Here is an 8,531-nt window from a genome sequence, read left to right as displayed (position 1 = left end):
TTTTGGAGTGCGAGAGGGAGTCATATCACACATATGGAGAAAAACCATCTAACCCAGAGAGAACATGTAAAAACCCCACACACACAGGATGGCAGGAATTGAACCTAGGACCCCAGTGCTGCAAGATAGCAATGCTAACCACTTCGCCACCATTATAAATGGATGGATAGCTTAGTTATCTTTCTAGTTCACAGGTTTGCATGCATAATTTAATTTTGAAAGCCACTGAGACATCAGGTACTACTGTTGTATTTATGAAAAAGAAACAAAACAAAAAACATACTAACAACTGTGCCATCCTACTCCTTAGTTAATACATTTTATTATTCATAAACAGTTAACATTGTTAGCAAAATATTTTGAATTATATTTAACCCTATTTTTTCTTTAGTTTTGTATTTAACTTATTATATGATAGTCAGACTTAATGTATATTTGAACAATGAAATTATATTTTTACAAGATGCGGGGGAAAGTGCAACAGCTTATTACAGTGCTAAATTTAATATTATTGATTGCTAATAGTTTATGCTAACACCTAACTTTCTTAATTAGATGTATTTAAAACAGTGAACTAAGTGTAACATACTATTCAGAAATACAATCGAAAATAGTTTTGTGGTCTTTGTATGGATGAAACGTTTCTAAAATGTATAACGTAACAAAATTAAAGACGATTAAAATCTGCAATCTTTCCACTTGTAATGTCATTACACAGAACAACACGTTTCTGGTTTGTTTTAATTAGTATTAGTTAGTAGTTAGTAGTTTTAATTTAATTAGTATTGCAATTCGCACTGATTCCCTTGCGAAGATATGGACTTAAGAATATTCGTGCCTGGTCAAAAAATGGCATTAAGCACTTAAAATTAATATGGTTAATAATAGTAAACTGTAACATGCTGTAACAAGATCGGTTAAACTGCGAAGAAAATGCTTTCAGAGAAAATGTTTCAGGTGTGAAGAACATAGATCTCCAATGCAATTTCAACCAAACCTGTTCCCACACACCCTGCCCCCACTACCATTAGAATATACACAAAGCACTGAAATCTTTCGAGCTAATGATCAGGTGACCCGAGAGAGAGCGAGAGAAACACCAAGGGGTGCGGAACCAGGGAACTATTTACATGGAAAACGGGCGATCTCCCCAGACTGTCCGCCCGTTTCACTGTTACCTGGATACCTCTTTATTTAGAACTCACTAACACTGATTTTTAGTTTAGAAGGATTCAAGTAGGGTTTTAGATGAAAGGCAGCGACCTTAATCAAGCCCAAATCATAATTGAACCCATTCAGAGCCTACATTACATTTTAGCGTTTCATTCTGAGCAGAAGACCCTCACACCTGAAGAAGGCTTGCGTTTTCTCTCTTCTCTTTTAAGCATGTGTACAATGTGTAATACAATTAGAATGTGTAATTACAATGCGAATCGTATGAGGGTGGGGGGGAGGTGTCTTTCGCTGGAAATCTCGCCTGCTTCTACTTTACGAGCACAACCCCCTCTCTGCCGGAGTGCTGGCTGTGACGAATTAAACCAGTTTCACAGGTTTCAATCACAGACCATGTGACATGGGAGTCAGGAAACTAACACACAGCGCCACCGGATTTGATAACACTATAAAAACGCTATAAAATAATGTGACTAGGCACAGAACAAGTTTACAGCACAGTACAATAATAAATGCTGACCATGACTTTAGAAGCATAAATTGCCTTACACTCAATTTAAACACAAGCTGTCTTTAGCCCTCTAAGCTGGTTCATACAGAAATGTAGAGATCCAGGCTCAGAACACACAGCTTCATTAGCGAATACATATGCAGGACAACTAGAGAAGACGTTTTACAGAGGATGGATTTTTAGAAACATCCCATCAGTGACATCACTGAAGTCAACTCCTAGGTACTGTAACTGTCGTGTGGATAGTTTCACAAGAATCAGACAAAGGTTTAAGCATCGCTTGTTCTAGATAAAACTGCAAAAAAAACAACAACAACCCATAATGTACTTCTTTGCGGCTCTGTTTGCCCAAATCATATATTCACAACGTGAAATCTAGAAAATAATATTACGTAACCAAAATCCGCAATATGGAAACAGAACCTGTGTAATTGTTGATAGATGATGTACTCGTAACATTTTTTCAAGACGAACTACAACATTTAAAAAATGACTTGTATGTACTTGATATCTCTAATCAATCCACGGGTCCCAGCACAAAACGAAACTAAAACGCATACCGTTTCGCGCTTCTTATTAGTTGCTCAAAAGTAATTTGACCGTATGAAATGCATAATATAAACCTAGAAACATATACGTGAGCAGTACTTAAGCACTGTAGTATCGGTGTTAAGACATACCTCTCAAATACTGTAAATCAAGTTAAAAATATCTCAAGACCGATTCTGGTCATAATGAAACCATGTTTCGTGTATGTTTTCTTTAAAGTACCGAGACCAGCCATATACTCTATGTTTATGTTCCAAAATTAATATCGTTTATGGCCTTCACACGCGTTGCAGTATGCTCCTATTCTTTTTATGCTCAGCTACTAAGATTTCCCTTCAGTGGTAAAATCAGATATGAATATTCAATACTTAAACGGGCACAGTTAAGACATTAAATATACATATACATACTGTATACAGTACAGTTTTCATACGGTAATATGTTTATGTTCCTAAATCAATCTCTTTTATGAGCATGTGAAAGGCATGGTGAATCGATTCTCAAAAATTACTGTACTTTGCATGATTGGAAACAAATGCGTGATTGCGAAATGCTGTGGTGTTACTTTTACAAAGACGGTCAATGAAAAAAAGAATGTTGACCAGGGCAATACTTTGAGTTTACACTTACAGCTTGTCCAAGGTCATTCATTATTAATACTATTAGTAATATCTTCGTTAAAGACTTTGATGGCCACAGCTCAAACATGAGAGGTTGAGCTTTATTAGCTCCACCTTGCGGAAATTCCGGATACTATTATTTTGCTTGTCGTATTATAGGAGAATTTACGGTAACTCGCGGTATTTACCGGTAGCTTGCGGTAGACTGCGTACAGCGTACCGCAAAATAATGCGGTATCGCCCGCGCATTTTGAATGGCTGCATCTGTAGGCTGCCAAAAGTCTCCGAAACCAAATTTTGATAGCAGAAAATTCTCACTCGTCCAGAAGTTCCCTTGGGACCCAACATCCAGCACAGAGTGGTAAAAAAGCGTCTTTTTTGTAGACCCTTTCAGCGTGCATTGGTGGTTCAGTGGTAGAATTCTCGCCTGCCACGCGGGAGGCCCGGGTTCGATTCCTGGCCAATGCAGTGGCTTTTGCAGCGAGCGGCTCCATCATTTGCATCCCCTTTCAACTCGCAACTGAAAACCCACTGAAGCTTAGAAGCTGTGAGCCAGGTCAGTACCCGGATGAGGATGACCTACAGGGAAAAGCAAAGCTTACAGCTGGAAGCGGTGTTAATGGAGCCAGCGGTGGGACGCTCACCCTGAGGTCTGTGCGGGTCCCAATGCCCCAGTATAGTGACGGAGACGCTGTGTGGTAAAAAGGCGCTGTCTTTTGGATGAGATGTAAAACCGAGGTCATAGCTCTCTGTGGTCATTAAAAGTGACCACCAAAACCTTTGACAAAAGCTCTTGGTAATTGATGGTCTTCAATAATGCTTCTCCTTTAGGTACATTTGAAATCAGCTGAAAAATGCTGTGAAATGGGGGGGGCACTTCAGGCCAGTGTAGGATTTGAATTTGAATTTTTGAAGAACCATTAAACAGCACGAGAAAGCCCGTACACTGAATTGCAGGGCTTTCTATTCAAAGAAGGACAAAAGAAACTTCCCTGAATTCCATTTTTTGCAGCACAGAGAGGACAGTGAGAACAAGGCCTGTTAGCTCAGTTGGTTTGAGCGTGGTGCTAGTAACGCCAAAGTCGCTGGTTCGATCCCTGTTCGGGCCAGGCAGTCTCCTCCTCTCTTGCCAAAACCTGTTGCTTTCTTGCTGTGGTGAGATTGGTGGTAATGCAGACGCCACATACTACCGACAGACGAGAGTGTTGCGGGAGAAGAGAGAAGTGATGGAAGATTGAAGAGTGTCCTAGGTGGAGCCAAGATGAAGTGTCACAATTGCCTAGGGGAGGATTTCAAATGTTTAAGATGGTAAAAATAACCGGAAGTGATCCCCCAGTCCGGCACAGTCTGACGTACTTCTGTCATATAAAGTAAAACTAGATGTCGAACTGGAGCCTCACCATTTGCATAAGTGAGGCTCCAGTTATACATCTAGTTTCACTTTAAATGACAAAACTGAAGAGACTTAAAAGAGCTGGAGAGGATTTCTTACAACTTTTGAGCCGGCACAGTTTTCGAAAACGTTTTATTTAAGCTGCACTATACAACACAGACAGCCAAGAGTCTCCAAAACAAAACGAATTGACAGATAGAAGAAAAGTCCCACTCGTCCTAAAGTTCCCAAAATCCAGCACTGAGCGTAAACAAAGTGTTCAAGTAGCGTGGGAATGCTACCCCTAATGCTAGCTGGAGTTTGAGTGTCTGGTTCAGAGTTTGCTCAAGAGTTTACCTTTCACAGATGCGCAAAGATGAATGCTGAGGGTGCACGCTTCAAGGCGCCTTACAGTGCAGAGAGTGATTAGAGACAATTCGTGACGTGTGCTCGTTCCCATATACCGTACGCCCCGGGTTGCAGTGCTAGGATGACGTCCAATACCGCTTCGGAACGTAATGGCATTATATTCAAGTGCAGGACGTGAGGGTTTTATTTTGTTCGTTTTGTTCTGCTCTGCTTTGCTTTGTTTTGCTTTCCATGGCGTTCGTAAGAGCGTCAATAAAAAGGCGATTCCTGCGTCTAACACGAATGTAAGAGCTATTTCAAGAGCGGCTTCTAAAATGCTTGTAGACATTTGTCTGTTGTTGATTGTTTTTTTGTGTCTAACAAAGTGCCATTTTCCTGTCCGGACGGGGAGACTTTATCATTCCCACATGAAGCAACCCTTAAGTCCTCTGAGGTGTGTCTGTCTGCAAGGCTTGTATTTTGGAAAGGTTTTTTTTTTAATGGAGAACGACTTTGAAAAAGGTTTCCGCCGGCGCCTCGCGATCCATGTGAGATTGTTGCAAGAACGCAGCAATGGCAGCGCTCGCTGTAGTCGTGTCCGAGTGGTTAAGGCAATGGACTAGAAATCCATTGGGGTCTCCCCGCGCAAGTTCGAATCCTGCTGACTACGGTGTCCTCCTCACGTCGTTGTGTGCCGGCGCAAGCAAGGAAAAGTGCCTTTTTGCTTTTCCTGGTGGTTTTAAAACGCGAGATCGCTTGTACCCGCTGCCTTGGAAAGAAATGTCTACATGTTTACTTGCACATTGTCTATTGTTTGTTTGTACATTGTCTTGATGCACTGTTTGCACTTTGTCTTGTTTTTTACACTTGTTTTACAATCGAGAGACCTTCTGTAAGTAAGAATTCCATTGTACCAGTACCGGTTACATATGGCAATAAAGTTCAAGTTCAAATGCTTCAGCGTCCGCAAACGGCATTTTGCAGCTGGAAGCAGATGGCGACGCTTTTTGCGGTCGCGTGCCTTGTGCCCCATTTCCGGCCTTTAACATCGAATCAATAAAGCTGTTAGAACCGACACCATAGGTGCTTTTCTTACAACTTTTGATCTGACTCAGTTTCGGAATGCAATTCCTGAACACTGCGAGAGACAACCTACAGATGCAGCCATTGAAAATGAGCGGTAAAAACCCGTGGTACAGTAACCAACCCGCAGGGCACCGTAGGGCACCGCGGTAAGTGATTGGCTGGCCAAAATGACCGACAGGGGCACTCGTGGTGCATTGGTTGGTAGTGAAAAGATTTCATCATCTAATGTCTTTACTGTGCACATTTCAATCCGCTTAGTTTTGAATATTTATATGGAATTTTACCACTAAAGGGAAATTTTAGTAGCTGAGCATAAAAAGAAGAGGAGCATAACGCATCTGAAGGTCATAAACGATATTAATTTAGGAACATAAACATTACTGTATGTACATAAACTGTACTGTGTATGGCTGGTCTTGATAGTGTAGTGGTTTGATGGGTTTACTGAGACAATTATCAATTGTAGCAGTAATCACGAGGTTGTTCGTTGGGGCTTTTAGAAAATCAATCGTCAGAACAACTAACAACGCACACACACGGGTTCAATACACGAGATACATTTATTAATATAAACTGTGCACCAAACATATACTAGTCTGCCTGGATACGAGCGGCAGACCTTACTGTGAGGGTTATCAATATACAAGGTATATAATCTCGAAGAGATGCAAACACAAAGAGATACACAACAGAGAATATATGTCAATATATATCGTTCGGTTACCAAATCGCTAATCAGTGTTATTACCCACTGTTACTCTAAACTCGGAAGTAAATACATTACTCATGAATTAAATTGATAACAACTTGTGTTGAGGTACAATTAAATTCTCGAGACGCAATGTAGAACATGGGGTTTACTTATCCACTGTGTTTGGATTTGGAATTTCCCGGCACGAACACCAAACCAGCTGACAGGCTCTGTTGCAGCGGTTGTCCAATGGGCGTTGTGTCGGCGTCCTCTTGCTACCGGCCAACCAGTCGAGGTGCAGCTCGGAGTAGGAAGGCCGGAGGAATCTGACTGCGGCGCGCAGGGCAGTCGTTGCTCCGAGGGGATCTACCAGCAGTCCGGCTGGCTAGTAGAAAGTCTCTATGCACAGAGTGTGACCGCGAGTCCTCACAAGTCACTCTTTTGCCTGGGAAGAAGCTGGTTCGTTCCCGGTCCAGCGCTGCTTCTGAATAAGCTATTCAGGTTGTCGACGAGGGTCCAACTGTAGGCTGCCGTTGATCAAGCGGAGCATTCACGTTGGTAGAATTCTGAATACGTACGGGATCCTCGGCCTCGCGCTTAGAACAAAGTCCAAGTCCTTTTGCAGACAACAGCAGTTGTCACGTGATTGTCTCTGAGGATGCGCGAAAATGGCCAAGGAGAGCCCAGAACTGAGCTTGCGCTCCCTTTTTGATCAAGACCCAGATGTGTGCTGATTGGTTGAGAGTTTGGCGGGCATTGGAGACCCACGTGGTATTACCACGCCCTGCCAGTCCCTGATTGGTTGGTCAAGGTGAGATATAAGTCACTTACTCTTGACACTTAGAAATGCAGTCCAGATGTCCATTCGGCACTCCCTAGACAGATAGGCGCCAGTGGATGACCATTGATCATGATAGCCAGGCTTAGCTAATTGCATCCCCGTCTGGGAGCTTGCTTCTTATCAAAAGAAAAACATCTTAAATCAGCTTGCATGAATTCTTTCTCTGTGGCTGCACCACAGAGATGGAGGGTGAGATGGGGCCTCCTTTAGGAGCATACCAACGCTTAATTCTGTCTTATTAACAAGCATTGCCGCTACATATCCCCCCTTTTTGAAGGTCACGAGGTCCTGAGGCGTTGTTGCCTTCAAAACAAAAACAGAGTTAAGTGATGTTTGTTGTACCACGGTGGATTCTACCACCCAATATTCACATTACCTCTCGAGAATTTGTACAGGAAATAGTGTTGGAAAGAACGTTGCGTATACCTGCTCTCAGTTATAAGGTACCTAGGAATGAGGCATTGGGCATCATCATTAGCTCTAGACCTTAAACTTCCGGCAGTTCACTATCAGTATCGGATAGCTCTGCAGCAGGCAGACGTTTGGGAGTGGTTACCTGATTTCGGTGATAAACCATTGCTCCCTTTGTCTCATTCAAACTACCCCGCAAGGCTTTGATACAAGAGAACAGCATCCAACACATTACCCCAGCCATGATCCAGCTACCCAGCAGCAGTGTCAAGATGACCACGTTTATTGTTCCTAGCGCCCCAGAGGATCCACAACGACTGTGCTTGGGACCTACCAGTGTAGTTTTTAAGTTTGTGTCGTTAAGAACAAATTCGACTACCTGTACACCCTCAAGACTTACTGTCTCTTGGATTCTCTCATCCAAGTCAATGCCGTGTCCTCTGAAAGCGTCCACAATCTCGAGTTCCGTTTCGTATAGTTCTGACTCCAGGTGATACAGTGCTAAATCGTTGAGATGCACTATCGCTCCTTCAGGAACTTGTAGAAAAACTGTTTGGTTGGGTAGCTGCACTTCGGTAGCTGTATCATGCCTGTCATATGTTATTGTAACCGTTAACTGTGGTGTGCTGACCAGCCATTTCTTTCCCACCTGCTCAACCTGGGGTTCGTTAACCTCACTTTTGCTTGTCACTGTGGCTTTACACTTTTCAGTGGCAGCCCCCTTTCTGATACCACACAACCTCTGAGTTGTGTCCCTAAGGAATGGCTTACTTGGGCATACCCAGTGGATATCCTTGGTTGATATACACAGTTCCAGGTTTGGAACAAGATACAAATTTGGATCATCCTCCTGGTAAGCTACGAGCGGTGGGGTGGTCAACTTCACATGCATGTCCCCCCTCCAGAAGCCAACGTTCGATATAGACTTG

General features: G+C 42.7%; 1 non-coding gene across 1 annotated transcript; it reads left to right on the top strand.

Annotated features, from left to right (window-relative positions):
* Nucleotides 1–3,250: 3,250 nt before the first annotated feature.
* On the top strand, nucleotides 3,251–3,321 carry trnag-gcc (transfer RNA glycine (anticodon GCC)). Its single transcript has one exon. It is a non-coding gene; the product is annotated as a tRNA-Gly (tRNA).
* Nucleotides 3,322–8,531: the final 5,210 nt, after the last annotated feature.

Source organism: Atractosteus spatula (assembly GCF_055471065.1).
Source record: "Atractosteus spatula isolate fAtrSpa1 chromosome 16 unlocalized genomic scaffold, fAtrSpa1.hap1 SUPER_16_unloc_2, whole genome shotgun sequence".
NCBI classification, from domain to species: domain Eukaryota; kingdom Metazoa; phylum Chordata; class Actinopteri; order Semionotiformes; family Lepisosteidae; genus Atractosteus; species Atractosteus spatula.
The sequence above is the reverse complement of the archived record's forward strand: the minus strand, read 5'-3'. Positions and strand labels throughout refer to the sequence as shown.